General features: G+C 35.7%; 1 non-coding gene across 1 annotated transcript; it reads left to right on the top strand.

The window, feature by feature from the left end:
- Positions 1–3,484: 3,484 nt before the first annotated feature.
- Positions 3,485–3,590, top strand: LOC120886956 (U6 spliceosomal RNA). The gene has a single exon (XR_005730141.1). It is a non-coding gene; the product is annotated as a U6 spliceosomal RNA (small nuclear RNA).
- Positions 3,591–27,831: the final 24,241 nt, after the last annotated feature.

Raw genomic sequence — 27,831 nt, 5'->3', positions numbered from 1 at the left:
TCACCAATATCTGGCAATTCTTGACTAACAGAAACAGTGGTTTCATGTGTTGAAATTAATAGTTTCCTCCCTTCATAGTTTAAAGAAACACTCCAAGTTGACATTTTGTATTTGTTGTAGTGTCCATTAGTAAATGGCCAAGAATGTAACTTGTGTTCTGATGGCATACATTAGAAATTCTTAATTTGCATATAAAAATTACTGGGTAAATAGTATAAACTAGTACTGTTTTGATGAATTCTCGATAGTAGTGTCAGCAGGCAGAGTACTCTTTTATAAGTAGAAGGGGGAGAAAAGAAGAAACTAGGGTGGTTTTTGTAAAATGTCATTTGGAAAAATTTAAACAATAAAATGACTTAAAATTTTTTTAAAAAATCATAAATTCCAGTAAATGTTTTGATCAAGTTTCATATAAGGGACAATTGTAATAAAAAAGCTTGGATAACAATTCATGTCCTCGACACTACACCTCAAGTTTCAGTGGTCAAATGATGTACAAGTTATCAGAATTTCGCTCAGTAAATAGCTGGAGTGTATCATAGAATAAAAGAGAACATCTATCCCTTAATGTTTGTTGTCCAGAACAATGAGAAGTATTGTTTTAAATGATTACACAGAGGAATGAAAAAATCTTGAACTGCCTTCCAGTCTGTTAAGGAGATTTAGTTATGCTTATCAGAGCCTCAGACATTCAAGTATATCATTGTTTCATTTTCCTGAAAACTTGTAAATTGCTGATGCTTACAGGATGATAGTATTTAAAATTAACTTGTGTGCTAACCACAAGCCTATGTATGTATGTATGAATATATATGTATATGTGTGTATGTGTGTACGTACACACACTGTGTTTCTGAATACTGAACAAGAAATTATTAAGAAAAGACATCTGTGATATTCTACCTCTTTTGCATTATAAATTAATCCTTTGCCTTCTCAGCATTTAATCTAAAGCCTCACAAGTCAGGGGACACCATTAGGTGCAGAGACTCACCTGTCAAGCTTAGCAATAGCTTGATATAATTAATAAGCAGTTTTGCATTAGGATGGAAAGTTTTCTTGTATTTAGTGTCTATTATCATCATGTAAGAAAAACCTTCCCACTGAATATCTGGAAACAGGCTCAATTTGTAGGTAAACATCAGACAGGCTTACCCACTTAGTAGAAACTGACCTTATGCCCACTACTTCACCTAAAGTTACCGCTAATGCTTGTATTTAAACTGTTCTTTTTTTGTTTAATTTTTTTTTATGTTTTAATGAGAGTTAGGAAAAAAATAATTTTAAAAGGATGACTTTATCAAAGGTTCATTTGCCAAAAACCCAACACATTCAAACTGAATACAAAAGCAAGCAATATGCCTGGTAGTATATCTTATTCTTTCTTCATTGAGCAGTAAATCCTCTCTTTCAAGCAATAATGTATTCTTTGAAGAATATCTAAACATGTCAGAAGGGTAAGTGGATCTGGCCTAAAAAATTGCTTTACAAATTTATAAGCATTTCAAATTTCCATAGTGAAGACAGAAGATATATTATGAAACAATTATAAAGCAACGGCCAACTGGAGAAAGAGGGAATAGATATGCAATTTGTTCCAAATGTCCAAGAAAGAAATATTTTAACACATTATCTGTCTCAGCTGTACACACCAGGGGATCTGTAGACCAGCATTGCCACAGGAACTTTTCCTACAGGTTTACATGGAGACTAGGAAAGAAATATTTATTAACTTGCATAACAATTTAACTGAATTATTTTATGTTGATTGAATCTGATAATAATATGTTTGGACTTGAATTTTGTATGTCTTATTACTTTTTTTGGTAAGTAATTTATATTTAATCTTAACCATAGTATTAATGTTAATATTGTCCACATGGATTGAAATTTGAAAATATATGTATATTTAAAAAGAAGAAAACCTGATCCTTCTTACAGAGGGTCTAGTGAATTTCTACCTTCCAAATAATTCTTAGTAAAACTAGCCATTGCTAAGTGCTTTCATCCTATTTTTAAATGTACCAGGGACAGGTAATTTCATGATTTTCCCAAGCATTGGTTTCAGTTGCCCTCACTATTAAGAAACCCAGGCCCATCATTAACATAAGTCCCTAGTCTGTACAGTGAGGTATCATAGTGACACTGAAAGACACAGGGGATAGGCCACCACATTCTCTCTTGTCTATTTTTCATTACTGAAAAGACCACTAGAAAATGAGTGTCTTTGCTCTCACTGCCAATATTCCAACCCCACCCACTTTTTGCTTTTTTGCCAAGGAAGAAGATAAGAATACAGAAAAAAGTGGGATTGATTTTTGCTGAGTTAACTTTTAACATAGTTAAGCCATCCTACTCATTTTCTTAAGTGCTGTGAGGCTAGAATCAGAATTGTTTAATCCACATTTATACTAGCATCAAATAAAATAACTAGGAATAACTATAAAACATGAAAAAAGTAAATTAGACACAAATAAATGGAAAAGGGACCCCATGTTCATGGATTAAAAGAAGTACTAATATTAAAACATTCATACTATCCAAAGTGATACAGATTCAACAAAACGCCTATCAGAATTCCAATGGCATTTTTCACAGAAATAGAAAACAATTTTAAAATTTCCATGGTACCACAAAAGAATCTAAGTAGTCAAAGCAATTCTGAGAAAGAAAACAAAGTTGGAAGCATCATACTACCTGATTTAAAATTATATTACATAGTTATTGTAACCGAAACTTTTTATACAGGCATAGAAACAGATATATAGGGTAATAAAGCAGAATATAAAGCTCAGAAATGGACTCAAACATATATAACAAACAGATTTTTGACAAGAATAGCAAGAAGACACAGTAGGAGAATGATAAGCTGTTTAGTAAATGGTGCTAGAAAAATCTTAAAAGAATAAAATTAGACTCTTATCTCACACCACACACAAAAACCAATCCCAAACTGATTAAAGAACAAAATGTAAGAATAAAACCATAAAACTCCTGAAAGAAAATGGGAGTAAGCTCCATGACATTGGTTTTAGCAATAGTTTTATAGATAGGACAATTTGATAGCAAAAAATGAAGAGTCCAATTTTAAAATGGGCAAAGAACTCAAATACACATTTCTCCAGAGAAGAAGTAAGAATGTCCAATAATCTTATGAAAAAGTGCTTAAAATCACTAAGAAATACTTATCAATACCATAATAAGATATAACCTCACACTTTATTAGATGGCTATGATTTAAAAAATGGTAAGTATTTGCAAGGGTTTGGAGAAAGGGATCCTTTAAACATTGTTAGTAGAAACATATATTGGTAAAGCTTTTACAGAAACAGTATGTGAGTTCCTCATAAAGTTACCTATAGAAATACATATAATCCAGAGATTCCTGTTCTGAGTATATATATCCAAAGAAAATTGAATCAACACCTTGTAGAGATATCTTCACTCCCATATTCCTAAGCATTACTCATAATAGCCAAGATATGTGTTCGCTTTAGCAACACATATACTAAAATTGGAATGATACAGAGAAAATTCACATGATCCCTGTGCATGAATGACACACAATACATGAAGCATTCCATATTTTTACTGCTTTGAAATAAATGGACTTTTTAGCTAAAAAAAAAATAGCCAAGATATGTTAACCATTTAAATGTCTGTTAATGGCCAATTGCATAAAGGTATTCTGGTATATGTGTTCAATGAAATATCATTCAGTCTTATTAAAAAAGATATCCTGCCATTTGCAACAAGATGGAGGAATCTAAAGGACATCATGATAAGTGAAATAAGCTACATACATGAAGAAAACTACCGCATGATCTCTCTTATACTTGACATCTAACAACAAGTTGAATATCTAAATACAAAGCAGAAGGGTGATTATCAGGGGGAATAAAGGAGAGAAATTGGAGATATACCTCAAAGAGTACCAGCCTACAAGCCTAGAGTTCTAATGTATAGTAAGAGGAATACCATTCATAATAATATTGTATTTTATTTGGGAAATTTGCTAAGACAGTAGATTTTAGGTATCCTTCCAAAAGAAAGCAGGTAACTATGAAATAATAACTGTTAATTAGCTTGATGAAAATAATCATTTTACTATATATATAATATATATATATATATATATATTAATTTTTTTAAAAAAAGAATTGCCTTATTCAAAACCTGTAAGTACCTCCAAATACATGAACAAGATTCTTCCAAACCGGTCAGACCAGGAGCATCATCTCTCTGTTGAAGGCACAGTATATTTTGAAATTTGGTTTATCTCAATTGCGTTGTCCTTTAGTCTAGACATTAAGGGTCTTCACCATTTTACAACCAGTGGACTCTTTTCTGTCAGCAGCAGCTTTAATTATGCTCCAATTAACCTTAATTAAGACAGTTCTGGTGTAACAGTGCACCCAGAGAGTTCACTAAACAAACAGCTTGACAAATGCTGTCATTTAAAATCCTTTCCAAACATGTCACTTTCTTAATTAGTAAATCAAGTTGTGAGGATTCTATATTCACAGATATTATTTGGGAAATTAAAGAGAAGATGGGGGCTACTTCCTCTTCACACTCCTTAAATGCATTGGTCACAGCAGAACATGCTGCTAGAGATGAACCCATGGGGCAGGACCATGAAGAGCATCACCATGTGAGCATTTGCTCTAGGTGGGCAGTAAAATGGTATCAAATTACTGGAGTTAGTTTCATTTTTCAAGGGAAGATTAGGAAATGAAAGGAGGCATTTCATGGAAATCATGAAAGGACTTAAGATTGATCTGTTTGTATGAAGCTGAAAGTCACAGACATTATAAATTTAATAGGAAAGCTGACAACTTTGGTATTTAAAAGTATGTCTTTGACATACTTGTGCTATTGGATCCTATGTTGAAAAAGACACGTTTCCATCTATTCAAACTATAATTTATGATATTCAGCAGAATTTTTAAATATCAGGCCTATACATTTCTTATTATTTCATGTTTTGTTGATTTTGTAAATGGAGTCTTTCAACGAATCTATTTAGTTTTATCTGAAAATATCTTAATGTGAAATCTATCATACAAAAATAGTGCATTATATGAGTATATAGTGTTTTAAATATATGTATAACATTTAGCATGCAGCTTAAGAAATAAAGCATTAATAGTTTAAATCCCCTTGTGTTTTTTCTCTGTAATCACACTTCCTGTCCATCCTCCAATCCAGGAATAGCTTCTAAATTAGTGCTAATCATCTTTTTCATTATATTTAGAGTCCCTCCACCTCTGCATAGTATAGACCTAAATTGTGTGTAATTTTGCTCATTTTGGCATTTATATTTTTGCAATCATACATAGTATTATTTTTTTCAATAAAATAGGTTTACTCTTTATCCACATATGAATATGTAGCTGAACTTTGTTTTCATTTCCTTAAGTTAATGTCATATGACTGTATCATAAAAATATACTCCCTCTAATGGTGAACTGTGTAGCAGGCAGAAAGAATTCTTGGATTTCCCCTCAAGATTCTCAACTCTGGTGTACACACATTTTCACCCACTTACTCAAAACACTACCTTAGATACTGCTGTGAAGAGACTTTAAAGATGTAATTAAAATGATTGATCAGTTACTTTTACATTGGGAAGAGTATCACAGGTGGCCTGATCTATTTAGCTGAATGTTTAAATGAAGTCAGGGAGATTCAAAACCAGAGACAATCATGGGTCAAGGAACTACTTTTAACATCTAAGACTGAGAGTGGTCTCTACATAATAACCAGCAAGAAAATTAACACCCCAATCCTACAACTGCATGAAGCTGAATTCTGCCAGCTATCACACAAGCTTAAGAAATAAACAAGCAACCTAGCCAACATTGTGACTTCAGCCTCATAAGACCATACAGAGAATTCAATTAGGACGGGTTCAAGATTCTAATTTATAAAGTGTGAGAGAATAAATGTTTTAAACCATGTGATCTCTGGTCATTTCTTAAGCAGCAATAGAGAACTAATGTAGGTTATTTTTATTTTTTTCTATTATACAGTGTACTCTGAATATATTTGTACATGTTACCAGGTGCACATATGCAGGAATTAAGAGCAGATGCCTATGAATAGAATGGAATTGTGTAGTTATACACACATTACCAATGTCAATTATTTCTCAAAGTAACTTCCATTTATACTTCCACCAGTAGTCATAAGAGTTTCCTTTGATTTACATCCTTCCTCAAACATAGCATTGGCAGGACTTAAGTTTTTTCCAAACTAGTGACTATGAAATATTTATTGTTGGTCTTAATTTGCAGTTCTCTGAATTATTAATGACTCTGAGGACTTTTCCATGTTTATGTGTCACTCATGTTTCTTCTCTTGTGAAATGCTTCTTCAAAGGACATATTGATTCACAGGAATAATCAATAACTTTCCCACTAATCTACTGAACCAAATTGAACTCAGATTCATGAGTCTACTTTTGGGTCTCTGTTATGTGCCCATGGGAGATTATGTATCTATTCCTATATTTTATATACATATTTACATATCTAAATGCATACAGACACATATATGTGTATATATATACACACACATATAGAACATACATGTATACACACATATATGTCATATATACACATATAGAATATATATACATATACACACATACATACATGTACAGAAATTTGTATTTATGGCTCTTTGGGCCCTTTGCTCTTCAAATACATTTTACAGCTTGCCAAATTTCATTTAAAAATAACATTGGATTTTAATTAATTTGACTATAAATTAATTTGGAATTAAACAGCATCTAAATGTCGGCATTTAGTGAGACTTTCTGTTCATTATAACTGTATGTCTATATATTCAGTTCTTTAATTCTATTTTTTAAATTTCATCATTACATAAAGATTGTACCTTTTGTAAAATGCATGTGTAGCAGGTACATTTATAACTATTGAATAAAATATCCCCCCCTTTTTTCTGTATCTGGGATTGAACCCAGGACCTCACACATACTAGGTAAGTATTCTACCACTAATCTTCATCCCCAGGCTATATGATATCTTTCTCCATTACATGCTTCTAAATGTTTATGGATAATATATACAAATAAAATTGATATTTTCACACATTGGTCTTATATTCATAAAAATTGCTAAAATCTCCACTATGGAATCAATGTGTTCCCCTGAAGTTCATGTGTTGAAAATTTAATTTTCAATATGGCAGTGTCAGGAAGAGAAGGCTAGTGAGAACTATTTGGTTCTCAAAAGAATGGGTTGTTATAAATTCAAGTTCAGCTTCCTTGGCTCACTCTTGCCCCCTACCCTTTTGCTTCGGCCACAATATGAGGCAGCAAGACGGCCCTCACCAGAAGGTAAACAGATAACAGCACCATGCTCTTGAACTTCCCAACTTCCAAAACCATGAAACAAAATAAACTTTTTGCTTTTATAAATTACCCATTTTGTGACATTTTGTTACAACAATAGAAAATGAACTTCAGACACTCTGGTATTAAACCTGTAATTTTCTGGTATAAAACTTTCTTTGAGATAATCTCCAGAAAATTTGGTCTTATTCTGTCTAATCTTTCAACCTTTGACTTCTTTTTCTTATCCTATAACACTGGTTAGCAAATGTTGGATAACAATGTGAGTAGTAGGCATGCTTGCATTCTCCTGATTTTAAAGAAACTGTCTTTTTTTATCATCATGATAGTGAATTTTAAGGAATTATTTTTATTATTATTTTGCATATAACATTCAGACTTAAAACTACAATAATAGCTCTTCCCTGGGTCTCCAACCTACCAGAACACCAGCCCACTATGGAGAATTTAGACTTGCCAGCTTGTGTAATTGTATAGGCCAATTTCTTAAAATAAATCTTGTGTGTGTGTGTGTGTGTGTGCCTGCATACACATGCACACAGGCAAGCATCCTATTGGTTGTCTTTTTGGAGAACTATCACTAGTACAATCATAAAATAAATTTGTGTTTTTTTCTTTTTTGAAATAAAAATACTTCACCAGCTAAGAAAATACCTGTATTCCACATTTGTTAAGTCTTTTTGGTCTGGTTATGTCATGAATGGTTGTTAAACTTTTTAAAATTTATTAGTATTATCATAAAGATGTTATAGTTTTCTTTTCCTGTCTGCTATTATGGTGAGTCATACTACATAATAATCTACATGCAAGCAATACACACAAACTGGTCAGGATGTTTTATGAATTATGTTGTATTATACAGTGCTGGGTTCCATTTCATATTGACTTTGAGTGTGAAGTGAAGGGTTTGCTTTCATGCCCATGAGTGATTGAATTTTAATTTCCATTTATCCTATTGTCCTGTCCTAATTATGATGTTTTGTAGTGTTTTATGGTGATTATGATCTTACTAGACTCAAATTTCTAAATAGTCACTCTTTCTAGACTTTGAAAGAATTTTTGTAAGTTTAGAATTATCTATTCCTTTGAGTATTTGAGCTAGTAAACAAGTGAAATTTGCCTCCTAGAAACATTCACAATTCTTGAAATGTTGTTTCAATTTCACTGTTTTCTAATATATAAAAATATGTTTCTCCCTAACCATGTTATTATAATTTTTTCCTGCATCTTTAAATATGCAAGATTCATATAACTTTTATAGTATGTTTAAAGAATAATTGCTTGCACTACTGACCTTATCTGTGGTACCTTTTTTCCCTTTTTACTAATGTCTTTTCTTTATTTACTTCCTTCTATTTGTTAGATATGTAATCTTCATTTCGATTTGGTTATTTATGTTTTTGTTGCTATTCTTTAAATGAAAAACAGAAACCTAGCTCTTCAACTTTTAACCTTCCTTCTTTTTTGGCATAAGCATTTGAAGCTGTCTCTAAGAAAGAGTCATGCACATTTTAATGAGTAGTAATTTTATTATTATTTAACACTAATTGTTAAACACAAATAAAATCCTTTGCTTCTTCTCTTAGTCTATGCAGACATGTGCACTCCCCAAATGGGATTATCTCATTTGCTCCCTTTTTGATTCTATGTTTTGTTTCTGTTGAAAAACTTTTTATATAAGACTAGTGATAGGTCTCAAGGCCTGCAGTCCACTAAGGAAATCTCTGATAGGTTTTGTAGCCACGTGGATACTGGCTTGTCTTTTTCCCTGCATTTCTCCCTAAATTTAGTGATCACTCTAACTTTGACAAATTTATTCCACCACTACCAGTTATTACACTGTGAAAGGGTTCATCTCACCTTGACCATTGTTTCCCACTTTATTGTACTATCAAGATTCTTGAATCCAAAAGTCTTTGGATCCTGTCTCCATGCACAAAAAAAACAAAACAAAAAAAACCCATTTATTTTATTCCTGAACTTTTGATCAAAAAAGAGTCTTCTGGACAAAGTGGAAATGGCCACTGATGTAGAAAACAACAGGCTCTCTTTCTTTTGCTCTATTTGCCTGGTAGGGATTTAAGAGCCCCCTAGAGAACTTCAAAAGCTATAGCGAGCTAAAGAAAAGTCTTGATGCCTTTTAAATTCTTTATCTTTCTTTTCCAAACCCGCAAAGTGTGGGTTTTTATTACATGCAACTTGCAATCAAATTTCTGCTGTTCAAGCAGAAAACTGTCTTTGATCAATTTTAAATTCTTTATTTCCTAATCCTGTACATGTTCATGGCAGTCAGCAGCCACTGAGAAGATTGGAATTATTTCTTCTGATACATGGGCTTAAGTGAATTATTAAGTAATAAAAACACAACTGTAGTAACACAAATATAAAAGAGGAAATTATTAGTAAGATATGAGGTTGTTGTGAGCTCTGTGACCTCTTATTTCTGAGAAGGGCCTAGAATCAAGGGTTGGGAACTATTGGCTGTTAAAGATTGAAAGTGACTTTAAAATCCCAATTATAAATTCTCAAGAGAGAAAATCTTTTTAGTGTGACTTGGGACAGATGCCCACTCACTGTCTAATCCATAATGGCAATAGAGTGAGGACACAGAGTATTAAAAAGGGCTTTGAGATCAATTGCTCTTTGTGGGGCCAATCATGCCTGGAGAGAATAAGGTAGCTCTTCTATGAAGGGAAGATTGGGTCCTGCATTAAGGTCTTGGTAACATCTGCCAGAATTTAGAGGGAAAGGACACAAGCTAAAATTGATTGAGAAGAAAGCAATGCAGCTTTATAACAGCAAACTGGAAGTTAAGATGTGAGAAATGGGTGATTTTTCAAGACAGTGGGGAAGGTGCAAACAACAGTTGATATCAAATCAAATTGATAAAACACAATGAAAACATATCCTGAGAAAACATGTACCACCTTGGAAACAATAATTAAATATAAGTGTCAAACACCTATGAGTATCCTAAATGTGAAGAAATAGAGGCATAACACAAGCACTCAAGAGAATTAATACAAAGATAAAAAATTATATCTAAGCCAAAGTACATTAGATTGGCCTTTGATTTCTTCCATGAAATTAGATGCTGCCATCAATATGAGACACCTCTAAAAGTGAGGAGTAGAAATTTTGAGATTACCATCTTTAAAACAAAGTTTTCTCTCATATGTGTAAACCACAGATGGTCCTCGCCTTTCTGAGTGAGGAAAACTGGTCTGTTCCCCATTAGCTGAGCCTGTAGAGTTCCTCTCCTCCCCTGGAAGCTCATTTTTGCTCATCACCTTTCAGAATCAGCTCAAGGGCAGTGGAATTTCCTTCTTTTCAAACTAAAGCAAGTTGCCATGTCATTGGCTCTTTCGTAGAACAAAATAATTTTCTTCCACAGAATGTTTCAGAGTTTATACTTTCTATACAGTCATCCCTGGGCATGCACAAGGAGTTGGTTCCAGGACTGCTTGTGAATACCAAAATCGGAGGATGCTCAGATCCCTTGTACATAGTTTACATGCATCCTTCTTTCTGCTCTAAATCTAACTCTCGGTTACTTATAATGGCTTTTATAATGTAAATGATATGTAAATAGTTTTATGGTGTATTATTTAAGGAATAATGGCAAAGATATCTGTATAAGTTCAGAAAAGATGTGAGTTTTGTAAGAGGTATTTTTTAATCCATGGTTGGTTGGATGGATCCATCAGTGCAGAACCCATGGATATGGAAGACTGACTGTATTTGATGGTGTTCATGGCTAAATAACAAACTGCCACAGAAGGGTGTAAGAGTCATAAAGACAGTCGCCATTTCTATTTGGTTACCACTGTACACATAGTGTAGTTTATATCATAGGGAATAGTTACTCAGTAAATGTGATGGGACAGGAAGTGAAGAAAGACAAAGGGGTCATACCTCTTCCTTGAATTGGTGATGGGCAAGCAAGTATGGTGTTTTACTCAGCTTTGTCACTGTGACCAAATACCAATATGGAGAAGGAAAAGTTTATTTTGACTCAAGGTTTTAGAGATTCAGTCCATGATTAGCTAGCTCCATAGCTTTGGGCACAAGTGAGACAAAACATCATGGCAGAAGTGCATGGAGGAAAAACGTAGCTCAGGACATGACATTCAAGAAGTAGATAGAACACTCTGCTCAGTAGGGACAAAATATAAATCCTAAAAGCACACCCCCAGTGACCTACCGCCTCCAGCCACACCTTGCCTACCTACTGTACCATCCAGTTAATCCATATCAGTGTATTAATCCACTTATTAGATTGCATCTCTCATAACCTAATCATTTTCCCTCTGAACATTCTTGTATTTTCTCACACATAAGCTTTTGAAAAAAAAATGCATTGGGATGACTGCTGGGCATAGGGTCTGAAGAGCAGTCCGCAGAGGCCTGCCATAGAATGTTTCATTCACATGGACTATGGGAGGTTGGTAGTTACATATTGCTATGCAGAGTGGGAGGGAGAAATAGTTTGTAAAAAAAAATAGAGAAAAAAATAAATGAAAGATGAGACGAGTATCTTTCTTTCATCCTCAATGAAAATTCCTCTTTTCAATTAAATTTCATTGAGTGAGTAGATATGTGTTGTGTGTCCCAAAGAGACAGGTTTCAGTTGAGAATGTTTCTCTGGATAGGGTATTCTCTACAAAGAACTGAAAATAAAAGCTATATTTTTTTCTGAAAAAATTTCTTTATATTATGTCCATTCTGTCTTAGAAAGAATGTTATCTTCAGCAAACAGCAGCATCCTGAATGTAGTACATTGTCTCCTGCTTTCTTTATAACAGGGTAGATAGCACCACCCAAGTGACTGGACACTTTGTCCTCCACACCATCACAGATCCTTTGTCCATTAAGGACTCCACTCTTTATAGAGATCAAAGAGTAGTATGGGGGTGCTTATAAATGTCCGAATCTTGACATTGGCGATGATTGTTGACACCAGCCAGTTGAGAAGCAGAGAGGTAAAGTCCCCATGGCACAAGTGTCATCCTGTTGCTAGCACTTCCTTAGGTGTTGTACTGACAATTGTTGATGGAAGTTCCAAACCCATACAGAGTGATGAGCCATGGGACTGGCCTCCCACATGGAGACACACAGTGTTAGCATAAGATGGTAGCTTGGATTCCTAAAACCCTCATCCCCAAACACTGACAGGGCACGGCTCTCTCACAAGACTGATTCCATGGACTTCTAGTGGTTCCCTCATGTCAGAAATCTTCCCCCAAATGCCTCTAAATCTATTCCTCATCTTACACCACACCTTCAACCTGGGCAATGTTTCTCCAGCTTGGATTTTCCTGGGTCTTTGCTACTTCAGAACGTAAAAATCTGTGTCCCACCTTTGAATATTCCAGTATATTATGATCATAAATTTGGTGATCAGAATTACTAATAAAATTTTAATTATTTCAGTATCTGTCTACTTTTCATCCATGAATATTACACATAGTACATTAAAGAAGAAAAATAGAATGAGGAAAGTAATTGGTAATGTGACATCACAGAAGTCAGATTACCAATGAGTAAATATATATAACAGATAAATTTTTGTGTTGTTGCTTAAATCACTCAATTTATTATTATTTTTGTCATCTTAATTCATCTACTTTTTGGTAGAGTCTTGTTAAAAATCAACAATATTTCTATAGTTACTAATGAGTCCTTGTAATTCTCCCAGTTTTACTTTTGGTAACTTCGAAGTCATGTTCTTGAGTACACTTCAAGTTTGTGTTTGGTATCACTTTTCTCGATTTGCACTTTTCCACAATTATATAGTGTTCCTTTTTATCCTAGTCATGTTGACTTAAATTTTATTTTGCCAGGTATTACTTTTTAATACCAATTTTTACTTTGTCTTTATTTCATTTTTTTTCATGTCTTTATTTTGAATCTGTCTGTGTGGTGTTGTTCTAAATGACTTTTATCTTATGGATGGAGCCTATCTCACGTTAAGAACTTTGATTTTTAAGAGGCAAGTCTAAACCATTCCCATTCTTTTATGAGTCCAGTTGGCATTTATGTTTGTCACCTCATGTTTGGCTTGAGATGACAGTGTTTTTTTTTTTTATTACCATTAGTCTCTCCCTTGTTTTATATTTGCTTGGTAAATTTTTCCATTTCCTTTTTTGTTTAGACACATTTTTCAATCAACTGAGTCACTTCTTAGTCTGGTTGGGGTTCCACAGCAGCCTCCTTTGGAGAATGCTCCTAAGCGGCCATATTGAAAGATGGCAGTTGCAGGATCCCATCAGTGGCCCAGTTTTCACAGCTCCTGACCATACAGCTGTGCTTAGTGTTCATGTTGCGACATTTCTCAGGCTTCCATTCACTCAGAATTCTACCCTGAAAAAAGGCTCAGCAGAAGAATTTCACCTGTACATCCTAGTGGGGATGAGCACCCAAACCCATAATATGTTCTCTGGGACACTTGGTTCTCTTTCCCCAGAGGAATTAAAACTCTGGGACTATAGATTATTTCACAATCTGTTGTGCTATTTCCCATTTTGGTTTTTTTTTTTTTTTCTGTTCTGTTCTTTGACCGTAGAAATGATTGTCTTTTATTGAGTCCAGGAGTGTGTGTGTGTGTGTGTGTGTGTGATTTTTTTCCCCCTCTTGCCATTATGAATGCAGTGAAGATGCCATCTTGACCTGATGACTCTTGTTCTCTTTTTAATTCTTTGATTATGGCCTAAACACTGCCCTTTCTCTCTCTCTCTCTCTCTCAAGCCCTCCCTTTTGATTCTCAAAAGACTGTTTTGGAAGTCAGAAAGCTGAATGTTGACCACTTCTTCTTTTCATTTTCTCCCTAATGATCTGCTTATCCTCAAGGCAATGTAGATGCCTCTAACTGAGAAAGGAAAAAAAGGTCGCAACAAAAAGAAAATGATAAAAAGTAAATGTTCAAAAATTACTATTTTTAGATGCCTTCTGTATATGCCCTTAATGAGGAATATGCTTCAAAGCTTGGGTTAGGCCATCTTTGTGTGCATCTATGTTCACATAGACCATCCTGGAAATAACTGCTGAGACTGAATTAATATGGATTATTGACTTCCTCCAGCATCTTCTATTCCCTCTGTTGTGTTAATCCAGGAACCTGAGAAATATAAAAAGAAAAAAAAATGAGGCACTCTTTAGGCCCTGCTGCCTCTGGGGAGGGAGGTGCAGAGAGGAAGAAAGGCAGCTCTGGGCTCATCATGTCTCTGAGTCAAATGGGAAAGAAGGATGTTACTGAACTCACTGGGGTGATTGACCTAATTGCCAAGGGGAAATTATATGGCTGTAAAATCAATAGAAAAAATAAGCATTTCAAAATACAGGCCATCCCTTAGGGATCCTAAGACTACCATGCCCTGTGATTAAAGTCAGTGGAAAACTACAACATCCCAATTAAGGCAGGACTGCTAATGCCCAACACTCTAGGAATGAAGGTTTGGGGCAATCCACGAGGCAAGGGGCCTGCTCAGGGCAAAGGAAATATGATAGTAGAAAAAAAGTACTTATAAATGCCATCTGTGAAGCTGAAACTATGGGACCAATTGCAGAAAGGTAGACTTTCATAGTTATATGAAGTCCTTATATTATTATGTATGTTTTTTATGTATATACAGCCACTAATTTTGTTTTTTTCCCCTCTCTTTTCTTATATGATAAGCTGGTCTCGCAGTTAACTTCACATCACTTTATTTAAGTTTCAGGATATTAAAGAGAAGAATGAACATTACCTACAGATTTTGCACCCTTTCTGGAAAAAGCATCAAATGTATTTTAGACAGCATAAAGGGATTATGTTGTTTGGGAGCATATCTTTTTTATTGTCTTTACTGGGATATTAAATATGATTTAAAGAATGTGTATGGACACCATGTGGGCATGGGATGCACTGTGATGGTTATTTTTAAATGTCAGCTAAACTAATCTATAGTCTGCAGTTATTCAGTCATGCACTCAGGATTACCTGACTGATACAGATGAGCAAAGAAAAAGAAAATGCAGCACCAAAAGGCTATATATAATGCTGATTAGTAATGGGTATTATATGTAGTGCTTCATTTAATCTTTACCATGACCTGTAAGGATAAATAATGAGAATACAGACACTGAATAACTAACTTGAAGTTTTTCAACTACTGCAGTTATCATAATCCTGAAAGAGTCAAATCCCAAATGTTATAATCTATAATGTTGAAACCCCAATAGATTAATATCCCTAAAGCCTAAAATCCCTAAAGATAACAATCCCAAAAGATTAAAATCCTAAAATGTTGAAAGCTAATATCCCCAAACCTACAATTTCCATTTAAAACAAACAAACAAAAACCACAATAACAACTCTTTCTAAGAGGTATGGAAAGACATATTTCAGGAAGGGATTAGTACATTTTGAGTTGTATTTGGCACAATTGCCAAATTACTTAACTGTGTGCTATTTCTTTCCCTTCAACACATAGCACCATGACTGACTTTCAAAAACCACCCTTCCTTAGAGATTAAAAGAAATCAAGGTGCTCACAATCTTTTGAACCATTGGCACTTTCTGACACAGAGGTTCCCTCAGTGTTACAAAACACATTAAATAATAAACTATTTTTGCTTGGGATTTGATCATTGAAGAAGGTAGATTTTTTTTACATTTACTACCAACTCTAACATAGAAAAATTAGTTCATCTTTAACTTTGGCTAATGGGTGGCACTTTCAAAATTGATCCCACTTTTTTAAAATAAAATGCATGAATTCATGCAGTCATCTGATCTGAAAAATTCTAGATTTTATCCTTTCATTTATGTATGAGTATCTGGTAAAAGTGGAGCATTTCATAAATACTATTTAAAGATTAAGTGGACTTTGTTGAAAAAAAATGGATTCCGATAGAGTCCCCAAACCATGATGACAGATTAGAATTAAGTGCAATCAAGGCTTCTAAAAGTGAATTTCAAGGTTTCATCAATAACGTTTTTTTTTTTTTTTCCCCATTTAGCCCAGTGCATTTGGCAGAAAATTTAGATGAGCAGATTGGCCATGAGATACAGCAAGGACAAAAACTTCACTATAAAAATGTGTCATTTGTCTACATCGGCATTCCTTCCAGCTGATGAAATTTCAGGAGCTTTTAATGAATTAAAGCCACATTTGCCTGAGGGAGCTGGTGAAAAATCATCAAGTGCCTGGTGAAGCTAAGAAGACACTTAGGCAACTATGTTACTGATTGATCATCAGTATCATTTCTGCCAAATTTGTGGTCTGGATAGGAGCACATGCCAAATGGATTTCCGTGTATCCCAAACAACACAGAAGCATGGTACAGAAGAAGGGAACATTTAGTAGGGAAAGAATATGTCAGTATATATGGAAAGAAAATGAATATGAATGTATTCTCCAAATAGAGCTATGTCCTGAAAGAGAAAAGACAACTATTCGTCATGATGCAAGACTTCCAAATACAGTTAATGATCAGGAAAGCCAGCCAGCTTTTATGAACTACTTCTGTGCAATGGCATATAATCTATCCATTTAATATACTTTTTCACATTTAGAATATTTTTAGCTTTCTTTTCTTTTTTTTTAGTTTTTTCCCCACTGCTGTTCTATATTGTCAGCACTATTTTTTTACAATTCATTATATTATGTATTTCATCTTTGAATCCTTTTCAATACTGAATTATTTCCAAATCTTATAATGAATTGTATAGAAACTTTTAGAGTTTTAACTCATTTTATACGTTTTTTTTTTATTTTTTGCAAATTCTACTCCATGAAAGTGCAATATTGCAACTTTCACTTGGTGAGCATGTATAAATATTTGTTGAAATTTTCTCAACAAATAAAGAGATATCCTTGTTGTACATCTGCTTTTGCAAAAGAAAATTTCTTGAGATCTCATTTCTTTAGATGACGGCTTATTCAGTGGTGATCTGTCCCTGTTTTTGATCAGTCTTGTCAAAAGATTTGACTTGTCCATCATGGTATATGAGATGAGTGCAGTTATAAAACTCAGTGGACACCATTGCTAAACAGAATGATATGCACTAATATGTTTAGTTTCTTGACCTGTTTCTTTTTCTCACACTGGGGACTGAACCCATGGGAACTTTACCATTGAACTACATCCCCAGTCCTTTTTTAATTTAGTTTGAGATAAATCTCACTAAATTGCTGAAAGTCTCACTAAGATGCTAAGGCTGGCTTGAAATTTGCAATCTTCCTGTCTCAGCCTCCTGAGGTGCTGGGATTACAGGTGTGTGCTGCTGAACCCATCTTGAGCTATTTCTTTATGCACACAGTTCATCTTCTTGTAACTATTATCTCCATGTGACGGTTGTTAGCATTCTTGGGTGTTTATGCTTCCAAAAATGCTTGTTACTTTTGCCTATTTTATTGTGAAGTAACTCATGAGATGTTTTGTCTGGTCTTCATATAAATCTGTTTTTTACCTTTTTTATTTATTATTTTATATTAGTGAATTATAGTAGGGTTCACTTTGACATGTTTATAAGTGCATGTAACAATTTGACCATTCAATACCCAGCACAGTTCTTTCCCTTTTCTTTCCCTTTTCTTAGTACCTCACCATTGCTGAGGCTGGCTTTGAACTCGGGATCTTCCTGTCTCAGCTTCCTGAGCCACTGGGATTACAGGTATATGCCATGGCACTGGCTAAACCTACACTCTTTTTTCTTATTAACCACTACACTTTTAAGAGAAAAGCAAGAATTGAGCTACGGTCCAGATATTTTTTTCATTCCATGTTTGTGTGCTTGGGCAAATCCACTTGAATCTACCAGGCCTTGGTGTTACTCCTCAATTATTAAAAATAATAATAATTAAAGGGTAGCAGTCTTCATCTAAATTCTTAAAATTTTTGTGAGGATTCTTTGAAATACTGTTACTGAAGCTAGCACCTAATTTTTTTATTTGTCCTAATTAGTTATTCATGATAGCAGAAGGCATTTTGATTGCTTATATACAAATGGAACACAACTTTTCATTACTCTGATTGTACACAATGTAGAGTCACACCACATGTACAGTCACACATGTATCTAGGATAATGATATTCATCTCCTTTCACCATCATTCCTACCCCCATGCTCCCTCCCTATCCGTCCCTCCTCTTGCCCAATCAAAGTCCCTCCATTCTCCCTATGCCCACCCCCCCATTATGAATCAGCATCCACTTATCAGAGAGAATATTCGGACTTTGGTTTTGGGGAATTGGCTTACTTTCCTTAGCATAACATTCTCTAGTTCCATTCATTTATCTGCAAATGCCATAATCTCATTCTTCTTTAATGCTGAGTAATATTTTATTGTGTATATGTAGTACAGTTTCTTTATCCATTCATCTGTTTAAGAGCATCTAGGTTGGTTCCACAGTTTAACTATTGTGAATTGAACTGCTACGGACATTGATGTGGCTGTGTCACTATAATATGCTGATTTTAAGTCCTTTGGGTATAGACCGAGGAGTGGGATAGCTGGGCCAAATGATGGTTCCATTCCAAATCTTAGAGTAGTGGATTTGCATTTCTCTAATTACTAAAAAAGTTGAACATTTTTTTTCATATATTTGTTGATCAATTGTATATCTTCTTTGAAAAGTGTCTGTTTAGTTCCTGAGCTCATTTATTGATTGGGTTATTTACATTTTTGGTGTTACGTTTTTTTGAGTTCTTTATAAATCCTGTAGATTAGTCACTCTATCTGTTGGCTAGCATCTAAATTTAAGAATTGAGTTTAATATTTACCTTTTCTAGTGACTTTGAAGGATGAGCTGTTTGATGCCACTTCTATCTTGCTCACTTTTGCCCAGCCTATAGCCCATGAAATTTTGCAACATGGTTACACATTGCTTAGGGGTTGATTGAGGAAATGGTAAACAATAGATCAACATTAGGTTATAAGTTCATTAAGGTTGTGATTATGTCTGTTTTTTTTCTACTGGTGCTTCTCCAGAATCCAAGATTATCCTGGCACATAAAAATAAATAAGTGAATGACAGTATAATGGCATAAGGAAAATATTAATCAGTAGACTAATTCCCAGGATCTATCCTAGCATCCCTAGTTCATCTGCATTCCTTTTCTTCACTATCCTTTTCAAGGTTCCATATTTATGTTAACCCTTAAATGGCTGGACTTGATAAGTGTGTGTGGACCACAGCTACCCTGTCCTTACTGCCCATTCTTTCCTGCCTTCTCCTGAACATGCCCCTTAGAAGGGACAATAGTCAAACATCTACTGGTCATGAAAACTAAAATCCCTTTTAACTCTTTATTCTCTTTTCCACCCCAAATCATTTATTAAGATCTATCCATTTTTCTTCATTCTGAGAAGGTGAAGATGACTTGCTAAGAAAGATAGCATTTGGAATTGCTGTCATGTCTTATACATGTCTATAATAAACCCCATTAAAAATTGGCCAAATGAGTAAATAAAAGTGTTTAGTTCTTAAGTCTCAATATTCTTGCCTACCAAATTTAGCTTTAGTAGAGAATAGTGAAAAGAGGTCTAAAACAGTAAATTATTGGCACAATCAGACTGTTTTCTAGGTGTCATTCTTATGAGATATGTTACAGCTCTATTTCCCTTTTGTTCCTTTTTAAAGACTTCTGCCTTATGAGTTGGTCTCTGAGTCAACTGGAGGATTGAGATAGAGACACTCAATTGCTGTTAATGCGTCTACTACAGCCTATATGGGTTAGAATTATGAAAAACTTGACATCATGCTTATCAGAAAAAAAGAAGAAAGAGAAAGAAGAGAAAGTAAGAGAGGGAGAGAGAAAGAAAGAAAAAGGGAAAGAAAAATAAACATTAATTTCCATAAAGATGTTTGTACAATATTTAGTTGTAGAAGAAGAGATTCCCAGGAAACTAAATTGTGATGTTACAAATTACTCATCCTAAATATCAAAGACTTATGCTTTTATACTAATTTTGAAGGGATACTTATATCAGAATACTTGGAATACAAAGAATCAGAATACAAGGAATACTTGTATCAGGTTTATTTGAATCAAATTTATTTCCTTTTATTTGTTTCAATATAAATATCCCAGGACTCCTGGTACAGTTGACTGGAATCCTTCCCCCACCAATAATTGCCTAATGAGCCATGGAGCACTACCTGCCAAGGAAACTCAGAGAAGGACATAGGGTTGAGAATCATTTGGACTATGCCCAAATGATTCAACTCCTGGAACACGAATCCAGATAGCTGAGGGATCCCTGGGATTGGAGGAGATAAAATATGAATATGAAGAGGTGATATATTCACTTGGAAGAAAATGCAAAGGAGATCTTAGGAGGATATTTATCACTCATTTCTAGATGTGCCAAACAGAAGCTATAGGCTGCTCTTCTCTTGTGCTAACAAGCTAGACCTCACAGGAAACTGCTGCTATGCAGCAAACAAAGTCTCCAAACCTACTCTCTTCTAAATCCACATCACTAATTGGAAGCATCATCTATTGTCTTGAACCTTAGGATCTTGTCAGTGTAAGTTAGGATGCTTCCAGTGATGCTACCACTTACAGTGGCTCATGACAATTAGGTCCTCCTGCTGAACACATTTTCTCATCTATATAGAAGTGGGTGAGATATAGATGGATTTTAAGGTCATTATTATGTTAATGCTCTATTATTGCCCAAGGAAAAGCCTCTGAAGTTTTCCTGCTTCCTGCCCAAGTACATTTTACTTTATCTGGCAATAGGGTGCATTGGGATCTGGGGTGGGAATATGTGTATATTCCTCTGTCTAACTTTAGGGGGCAGCAGCGTCCTGGGTAAAGGGCACCAATGAGGCTTAAACTGTATCTGGGGAAATGCTGTCATATGACATCTTACACCCTGAGTAAGAGGACAGATCCACCAAAATGGACTTTTCTAAAGAAATTTAGAATCCTTAAAATCATGCCCCATTTCTTAAAATAACAGCAACAACAACAACAAAACTATGGCTTCCTAAAGATCCTCAGAAGACCAAAATCATTGGTTCAATAAAACTATTTCTCCTGAAGGGTTTTCCTTAAATTTTCCTGGATGGATTTTTGGTGACTGCAGATTTATTTTTTAACAAGTGCATGCACGTGGCATCCTCTTTCTTAGTGAGAAGTACTTTTTAATTTTTCCAAAATGTGCTTGGCAAGCCCTAGAGCCAGGAAAACAAGACTGGGAGCCCTGATGTTACACTGTACAGGACAAGTGATAGAGGAAATTGGTCTGGTTTCTCCATTCCTCCTGATTCAATAGGGGTATGTTATACTTGCATTTGGGAGTTTCTTACCTAGTAGCAAAAATTCATCTTTATTTATTCATTAGTTTTAGTGGGAAGGGAAAAAGGAAAGAAACTAGCTTAATGGCAAAGGACTCATAATTCTATCACAATTGCCAGCTATTATTATTATTTTTCCCTATGTATGGCTTTAAGCTCAGTGTTCGCAGCAGAAGCCCTTGAAATTCTTGCAGCTAGGAAGTTGAAGTTTCTGACAGAATGAATATGCATAGCACACATAATCTACAATTTATTAGCCTGCTTCACTGGTCATTATTGAGATTTGATTGTAATGCTTAGTGGCGTTAACATCCTCTCCACATCTCCCTAACAACATTTATGGTCAGTAATAATATTAGTTCAGTCCTTGAGCGGTGCTCTGCAGAATGAATCTGCTAGGGCTCATCTTGCCTCATTACTTCTAACAGGGCTCCTGTAGTCATGTCACACTCCAGTGACATGCCAGACAGAACGACATCTTTTAAATATTATCTCTGACATATTTCATTTGAAATGCTAGCCTTTCAATTAGTGCTATGCACCAGGAAGTGACAGATTCTGGAAGAAGAGTTGCTTCCTTAAGTGAACACAGTAATAGTGGGATGCCTCAACAGTACTGGGGAGCTTGAGAAGATTTCCATGAATAAGTTCATAATAAAACCATTTGAACTTGTTTCCTCAGACCAGGGGACACTGTTGGTGCCCCCATCCAAATGCTCCTATGTCCCTCTTATTGGCATCTTGCACCTGTTTCCCCAGCTTCTGCATGCTTTGCTACTAATGACTGCCTTCTGCCACCATAGGCATTGCAGCTAATTCCCAAAGAAGCCCATATCTAATGCCTGACTGGTGCATTAATGCAAAAGCCCAGCTCCTTTGCCTTCAGACTGGACAAACTCTCAAGTGTCATTTATGCCTCAGAGCTTCCTGTAAGATCAAGCTGAGGTTGGGTTTTCATTTGAAATCACACCCTTGCTCAGCTTCTTCCCTTCCCTTGCCTGCTTCCCACCATCTTTACTGACCTCTCCAGGGAATCCATGATAAATCATTTGCCAGGAATGTTTGGCTCAAGGTCCACTTTTGGGAGAACATGATCTCAGAAGCATTAGGCAGGCTCCTGAATCCCAGCTGTGTGCAAGCCTCATAACTATTCTGCTTCGGAATTTGCTTGCTACCATGGGAACATCTCTAAGAAGCACAAACTATGTTTCTTCCCAATCATCAGGCTCCCTTCTGTACCTCAACTCAAAGCCAGGTCCTCCAGAGGCTTGGGCCTTCTGTCTAGGATAGCTTAAAGGGAAGGAACAGAGTTTTGATTGCTTACTATTGTCATATGTGTTCAAAATTTCATCTTATCATCTCACCAACCATTTCAAGTATGTGTTAGTAAATCTGTTTGACAGTTAAGGAAAACTGAAGTTCAGAAAGGTTATAAAAACTGAACAAATTCCCACACCCAAAAAATTATAGCCCAGGCTTTTAACTTTAAATCCAGTGATTTTTTTGCACATACTGTACTTCAGTGGCCCCACTGGCATGATGTCTCAGCCTGAATGCAAATAATGCTTAGATGAGCCACATCATAATCACGTTTGCAATAAGACAGACTGAAGGCCACTCCACAACCATGAAAATGGCTAAACAATCCCTCTTTGCTTTCAAAAGTAACTGTTGTTCTTTACAAATGGCAACCCGAGTTCAATCTTCCTGGATAATATATATCTTAATTTCTTGAAAGCATTCACAGAGAACCAGCCCCCTGCTTCCTTAATTTCACTTTAGATTCATCCAGAGCTCCAAATCCATCAGAAGTTCCTCTCCTTCTCCCCTCCCATTTTCCCCTACTGAGATTCTCCCAGGTTTCCTCTGAATTCCATTCTCATTTGCTGCCACAAACTTAAATAAGCCTAATTCTTTCGCCTTAAGGTATGTTTCTGAGGGTTTCACCAACCAAATTTCATGACCTATCAAGTTATCTTCCCTATAACAAATATGCTATTTGCCACCAATGTATTTCATGAAATGTCAAACTCTATTCATTGTAAATTGTACATGTGCCAACAAAAAAATTTAAAATACTGTCAGTTAAGCTCTGTCACAATGCTTTTACGTCCATCTTTTGTGTGATGCACAAATCAGTTACATCAGCTTCTTGTGGCTTTATGTTTTCACATGTTCTAGGGGATATGACCATTTCTCCTGCCTTTGGTTGCGTCAGTTGACATGGGAAAGGAAATGCTTTTGCTTGAGCCTCAGTAATAAAACTTAACTACTTGATTGTGTCTCCTTTTCTTTATTCATATAAAGCAGTTGGTGTAGCTCTGCCAAATATATGGAGTCACGTTTATTCCTCCAACATCAAACGTTTGCTTCATCAATATCAAATGTAAACCCCAAAGCCCTCTTCTTGTGCATTTCTGCCTTCAATGCCAAGTTCTTAATGGCAATTGAACAGAACAAAGACAGTGCCAACATTGTACATAAAGTAAATTAAGTGTTGGCCAAGTAAGTTTTTGTAGGTATGAACCATGTTGCTAGGTCTCAACATTCACCTCACCCAAAGGGACTGTAAGAAACAAGATTCATCCCCATTTTGGCGGCACTAAAATATGGGAAAGCATGCATCTTGGTATCAATAAAATATATAAATGTGACTACAAGCAGTTTTTATCTAAATAGAATGTTTCATCATACTATTTTACAAGTATGAAACAGAAAAAGCATTTTAAAGAGGTAGAACAAATACAAATGGTATTCACCTCTCTCTGATAGGGCTCACCTTGCTTCATTACTTCTAACAGGGCTCCTGTAATCATGTCACACTTCTTCTTTTTGGAAAAAGAAAAAAAAAAACCACATTTACATCTCCAGACACAAAATATTTCTAGGCCTTACACTTAATTAATTATGTTGGTAATATTTGTATGGATTTTTCAGTGTATATTCAGTTAACTTTACCCGAAAAAAACAATTTTCTCCAAATAATGCAATATGGGCATTCCGTGTGCATAAGCAACTGAGAAAGGGAGACCCTTGTGCAAGATGGAAGAGGACTTTCCTTGATTCCGTCACATGCCAGAAGTCATCTGTGAATAAGACATTGCCCATCCTCACCCAACCCTAGTGACCCCTCCATTGAATTCTATGCTGGATGGCCCACTCATTCCTTTCCTTAGAATATATACTAGGAGCCTGATATGGTTTAGATATGAGTTATCCCCCAAAAGTTTATATGTGAGACAATGCAAGAAATTTTAGAGGTGAAATGATTGTGTTATAGGAACCTTAACCTAATTAATGCATTAGTCCCCTGATAGGGGATTAATTAATTAATGTAACAATAGGGAGGTAGGACATGGCTGAAGGAGGTGGGTAGATGGGGGTGTACCCTGGGCTTTACATTTCCTCTGTGGTAAGGGGAGCTGTACCTCTGCCTCTGCTTACTGGTGCCACATCCTGAGCTGTTTTCCTCTATCACACTCTTTCACAGTGATTTTCTGCCTCACCTCAGACTTGAAAAAAATAGAGTCATCTCTCTGTAGACTGAGACCTCTGAAACCCTGAGGCCCCAAATAAACTTTTTCTCCTCTAATTATACTTGTCATGTCTTTTGATCACAACACACACACACACACACACACACACACACACACACACACACACATAAAAAGCTGACTAAAACAGAATCTTTTAGTCCCCCTTAATGGATTAGTTCCTCTTCCTCCAGCTGCTGTACTGACTGCTAATGGCTCAGAAAGGTCCTTTCCTTTAATTGACCATGGGCACCTAAAGTCACTTCACCTGAAGGTAGGGAGTGATGAAGGTAAGTAGTTATGAAAATTATTCCCTAACCCCTGGGAACAGCCTGCACCAAAGATTTCAACCGCTGTCATTAGGAGCAGGTAAAAATTGGCTGTCCTTCACCTGAAAATGAGAGTTAATTCTGTGATGCCATTCATGATCCAGTGCTCTCCTTGAGATCAGGCTTGAAGCATGAGTCACCTTGTTATTTGTGCACTTCCCTGCCTGTTATGGCTTAAATCTGAGGTGTCCCCCAAAAGCTCATCTGATACAATGCAAGTAAGTGCAGAGGTGAGATGACTAGATTATTAAAACTTTAATCAGTGGATGAATGCATTGATCTGAATTAACTGGGCAGTAACCATTGGCAGGTAGGGTAGGGCTGGAGGAGGTGAGTCACTGGTGAAATGCTTTTGGGATTTATAATTTGCTGCTGGTATAATAATTTATATATAATTTATAATTTGCTCCTTCTGTCTCTCTTTCCCTCCCTCCTTACCTGCCTGACCCCTTTCTGGTTGCAATTTCCTGAGTTGGCCATGCCCTCCCACTATGATATTCTGTCTCATCTTTGACCCAGAGCAATGAAGTTAGCTATCTATGGACTGAGACCTCTGGAACCCATGAACCAAAATAAACTTCTCCTCTTTCCTCTATGTTGTTTTTGCCAGGTCTTTTGATCACAGCAATTGAAAAAGTTAACTGAAACACCTCTTTAAGCTACTGACCTCACTTCCCATGTCCATATTTTTCCCATAAGAGTACCCCCCCACCTCAATAATCACCTGTACCAGAATAACCCTCTGCAACTCCAAGTCCAGAGGAATGCAAGGCAAAGCAAATCCTATCCCAAGGACCTTTTCATTTTCATCCTGAGACAGATGCTTTTCTTCTCCATGTGCACTTCTGCTCTCAAAACCTAAATCAGGAAGACAAACGTAGCTTTCTGTTAGTTAAATTCGCTCTGCATCTGCTCTTAGCCCTGTCTCATGGAGGGAAGAGGAAGAGAAATGTCAAGCTGTGTCTTCCACCCACCCACCCCAAAGTCAGGAAATGAAGCTATACAGACTTCTCAGCCACTACCTAGGGATAAGTTCAGAGCCTATAAAGTTTCAAGGAAAAGGCACCTTAAAATCTGTGGAGCTTCCCAACATTTGTCTGTCACCCTCTGTGTGGTTTTGAAAGGCAGTTCTTTCGGATCCCATCATCTTTCCTTCTATTGTCCTTCTGAATGGCCCTGTTTCTAAAAAAAAAAAATGATTTAAGCTATTTCTTAGGATACAGATATAGAACCATAGGACCTGACCTAAAAATGATCTTAAGAGATTGGTAGAGCAAAGATTCTCCACCAACAAGTGGAACCTGAAAAAAGATACAGAAGTCTCCAAAGAGCACAACCTGAAGAACAAGAACAGAGCCTCCCTCCTAGACCTAGATCAGAAGCAAGAGGTGCCGAGGGAGACCCCAGCATCAAAGAGAGACTGGAAACTCTCCATTTATAACCAATTAGATGTTATTTCTCCTTAAATTCCTTTGTCACTGGTCCATCAGGAAGACAGATTTGAGTGTTCCTCCTGTCTCCTTGTTGACTGACCTACAATAAAACTCTCTTTTTGCAAAAACTGGTGCTCGAATGTTGACTTCTATGAGTATTCATCAGTGAGCCCTTGCTGGGTATCACTGCTCTAAGGCCAACTGTGCTGTGATTGGCAGATTGACCTGTACACAATTCAATTCTCTCTGCAACTTCTTCCCTCCTTACTCTGCTTACTTTTTCTAAGTCCCTTCTTCTTCCACCCATCAGTCATAAGCTTGCTACTTTTTCTCTGGCCCCAAAAGATTTTAATCAAACTGCCTCTGTGTTGAAGAAAAAAAATGAGAAATATCCTTTTTGAGTCAAAGGCCTAGAAAGTTCTTGAAGGTATACGTTTGTTAAAGTTTATGCTTATTTATCCTCCACCTCCAATATCTATTTTTTGGTGGTAATTTAATTAATGTGTCACAATTATTTGATTTAATTCATTAACATTTTTCACTCTGTTTCATTCTGTTCCTTCCACATAGTTTATGTTGGGATGGGTATCCTTTTCTTACATTCAGTCCTTGATTTACAGTTCTCAAACTCTTTTTAGGATATTTAATAAAGTATAAAAAAATAAAAGAATGAAAGAAATAAATTCTCTGAAACCCACTGTCTTTGGAACTCTTTTTGATCCACCTGGTGATTCTTCTGATTCTATAAAGATAAATTTTGGTAAGATCCTAAAATTCTAGGGAAACAAAAAGGTGATTGATTGGTCAGTCATCATGAAATAATCAACCCCAGGCCCAGATTTGTTCAAAGCATGGATCATATC

This window comes from Ictidomys tridecemlineatus, chromosome 5 (genome assembly GCF_052094955.1).
Source record: "Ictidomys tridecemlineatus isolate mIctTri1 chromosome 5, mIctTri1.hap1, whole genome shotgun sequence".
NCBI lineage: Eukaryota > Metazoa > Chordata > Mammalia > Rodentia > Sciuridae > Ictidomys > Ictidomys tridecemlineatus.
The sequence above is the reverse complement of the archived record's forward strand: the minus strand, read 5'-3'. Positions and strand labels throughout refer to the sequence as shown.